This window comes from Pseudorasbora parva, chromosome 19 (genome assembly GCF_024679245.1).
Source record: "Pseudorasbora parva isolate DD20220531a chromosome 19, ASM2467924v1, whole genome shotgun sequence".
NCBI lineage: Eukaryota > Metazoa > Chordata > Actinopteri > Cypriniformes > Gobionidae > Pseudorasbora > Pseudorasbora parva.
The window spans coordinates 1870081-1874160 of NC_090190.1; positions in this window are offsets into that span (position 1 = coordinate 1870081).

Consider the following 4080-nt stretch of genomic DNA (forward strand, 5'->3'; position numbering starts at 1 on the left):
TAATAAGCAACTTGTTAATAGTGAGAATTGGACCCAAAAATAAAGTGTTACCAATTATTTTAATCTGTTAACGGGGTCATATCATAAAAAATGCAATCTTTTAAAAAGTTCTCTGCAAATTTCTGATGGAGGACAAACATATATCAATACAGAAGCATTATTGTTAAAAAGGTTCCTGATCATTTCAATCTGACTTTAATCATTTAAATTGGATTTTTTTTTCTTATTTAGTATTTTTATAGTGCTTTTTTATATTTTTAAATCAAGATTATATTTTCTAAAATAAATAAATTAGTCACTCAGTATTTAAAACAAGAACAACGTCGGTCAACAAGATGGTTTTTTCTGACTCTGACAGATATTTGTTCTTGTTTAAAGCACAAACTCACTTCATTTTCATGATTTTTTTGTCATTTTGCTAAATTTATCTTGATTTAAGAACGTGTACACTGTAAAAAAAAATATTGTTGGTTTAACTTTAAAAATTAAATAACTTGGTTGCCTTACAATTTTGAGTTCATTGAAATTAAAAAAATGAGTTAATACAATGAAGGGAATTGGTTTAATCAACAGCAACTCGAAATATATCTGAATCACATAAATTAAAAACATGTGATAAATCATGAAAATAGCACAAATTTGGCATGTTTTACTGTGTTATTACAAATAAAACATGCACAATTATGCAATTTGCTTACAAAATCTTTTAATAATATTTATAATATCTGAATTACCACACTGAAATTTTATATGTATATATATATATATATATATATATATATATATATATATATATATATATATATATATATATATATATATATATATATATATATATATATATATGTATATATATATATATATTTTTTTTTTTTTTTCAGCTTGGATTGTTTTATGAAATAGTTGATTGCAAGCTTTGCAGAGAGGCTATTGATTAGAAATAAGGTGGAATATGCATATTAAATGCGACTGTAATAATGTCGTTTGCATCCTCATCAGCACATCTGCGTTGTATTCAAGACTCTAAACATCGATATAGCTTTGATTGACGGATACGAGAGCGCACAATCGCTAAACTCGAGATGAACTTTAGCATCAGCGAGGAAGACAGAGGGTTGCTTTGACATACCTAGACCTCAAGTATGCTCTGTTAGTTTTGCCCAAGAGATTTGGCCAGAGACGAGCAGGAGTTTAATCGTGGATGGTGTCATTCATCCATCCATCCATCGCTCTTCAGCTCATGACATCATCGCGGCCGGCATGTGCCACGCCGAGCGGTTAAAGGAATCAATCAAGCCATGTGTCCTGAAGAATTACACTGAGGTGCAAGAAAGCAGACTAAACATGTCTTTCTCTTCTCTCTCCGAGACGTCACAAGCGCTACACAGCAACAAACGCTCTTCTTATGTAGTATTTTTTCTTGTTTCCAGTCCAAATATCTAAACCTTCTTAAATCAAGATTCATTTACTAGATAAATAAAATGGCATGATATTTTTGCTTGTTTTCTGGGGAAAAAATATCAAAATGAAGTGAGTTTTTGCTTAAAACAGGCAAAATGATCTGCCAATGGGGTGAGAAAAATAATCTTATTTCTGATCGGAAACAAGAAACAAGATTTCAATCAGAAATAAGATTATTTTTCTCACCCCATTGGCAGATCATTTTGCCTGTTTTAAGCAAAAACTCACTTCATTTTGATTTGATTTTTAAGTAAACAAGGAAAAATATCGTATGTCGACTCATCTAAATGCATCTTGATTTAAGAATTTTTAGATGTTAGATCTTTAGATTACTAAGTAAGAAGAGCATTTTGTGCCGTTTATACACTCTCTTTTCTTCTATTCTTTATGCGTTTCTCTACATCCACTTAAACACATCTTTGATCTTCACTGGATTTGTAAAAGGAAGATGGTTACAAAACACTCAAAACGTGCCCCAGCCATTGAAATGCCACTTTCAATTGGACGTTTTGGGCTGTCTGGACTTGATGCGCTATCAAATGAGACGTTGAGAGCCTTTAGTGTGACACATTTCAATGAGGCTGTGTTTTCGGGAACCGTTGAACTGAGAGGCCTCGGTTATGGATGGGATGAACCGGCCCATTGAAGACGGAAGAATGCGGCTGTGTGACATATTAGTGCTTGGTAATTATCCAGTGAAATGGATGAATAAGTCCACTGGCGTGAGTTCAGCTCCGTCATCGGCAGAAAAGCCCCCTGTGAGTAAATGTTTTGCCACAGTCTAGCCGCAGGAGAGCGGTTGAGACAATGAAGAGCTCGGCACGTTCACATTGCCATTGTTATCTTTGGCATTGTGTGTGCCGACTTCTTTATGCCTTCATGCTTGAGTCGTCTGCGAGACAGAGTGTGTTTTACTTTGAGAATGGTAGCACTTTATTTTACAGTTCTGTTTTGCATGAACATACATGTTGTAGTAAGGACACTAATCTTACTTACACCACTCTGTACTCTTGTGGGCACGTACACTGTAAAAAATATTGTTGGTTTAACTTAAAAAAGTAGGTAACCTGGTTGCCTTAAAATTTAGAGTTTATTGAAATTAAAAATTTGAGTTGATACAATGAAGGGAATTGGTTTAATAAATAGAAACTCAAAATATTATTGTATCTGAACCACATAAAAAATTGAATAAATCATGAAAATAGCACAATTTGGCGGCGTCATCACATATAAAACACACAATTACCCAACATGCTTACAAAATCTTTTAATAATATTTTAATAAAGGTTGTCGAATCTCAAAAAATGTTCATTGTATTAACTCAATTTTTTTTTTCAATGAACTGAAAATTTTAAGGCAACCAGGAAACTTTTTTGCTAAATATTTTTTTTACAGTGTACTACAAAAAAAAGTGCAATCATAAAAATTGCTACAGTTGCCATTTTTTTTACTTTTTAAACTTAGTCCTTGTTACGGTGTGCCTATAAATTACCCCTGTGGTGAAAATACACCGATCAGTAATAACTTTATAATATTGTGTTTGTCTCCCTGACCCGTCGACGCATGGACTCCACTTGACCCCTGAAGGTGTGCTGTGGTATCTGTCACCAAGATGTTAGCAGAAGATTCTTTAAGTCCTTTAAGTGCAGACTTGTTTGTTCGGCTCATGCCACAGATGCTCGATTGGATTGAGATCTGGGGAATCTGGAGGCCGAGTCGACGCCTTCAAACTGGTTGTTGTGCTCCTCAAACCATTCCTGAAGCATTTGTGCTTTGTGTCAGGAGCATTATCCTGCTGGGAGAGCCACAGCCACCAGAATACCGTTTCCATCAAAGGCTGAACATGGTCTCAGCAATGCTTAGGTAGGTGGAGCGGTGTCAAAGTAACATCCACATGGATGGAGGACCCAAGGTTTCCCAGCAGAACATTGGCCAAAGCATCACACTGCCTCCGCCGGCTCGCCTTCTTCCCATAGTGCATCCTGGGGCCATGTGTTCCCCAGGTACGCCACACACACACACACACACCCGGCCATCCACGTGATGTAAAAGAACACGTGATTCCTCAGACCAGGCCACCTTCTTCCATTGCTCCGTGGTCCAGTTCTGATGCTCACGTGCCACTGTTGGTGCTTTCGGCGGGGTCAGAGGTCACCCTGACTGGTCCATACGCCTCAAACTGAGCTGCCCTGTGTATTCTGACAGCTTTCTATCAGAACCAGCATTAACTTCTGGAGCAGTTTGAGCTCCAGTAGCTTGTCTGTTTGATCGGACCCCACGGGCCAGCCTTCGCTCCCCACGGTCATCAATAAGCCTTGGCCGCCCATGACCCTGTGGCCGGTCTCCACTTGGTCCTCTTGGAGCACTTTTGATAGATACTGACCACTGCAGACCGGGAACAGCCCCACAAGAGCTGCAGTTTTGGAGATGCTCTGACCCAGTCGTCTAGCCGTCACAATCTGGCCAAACTCGCTCAAATCCTTACGCTTGCCCATTTCTCCTGCTTCACACACATCAACTCTGAGGACAAAATGTTCACTTGCTGCCTAATATATCCCACCCACTAACAGGAGCCGTGATGAAGAGATCATCATTTCGTTCAAAGTTATCTGGTCTTT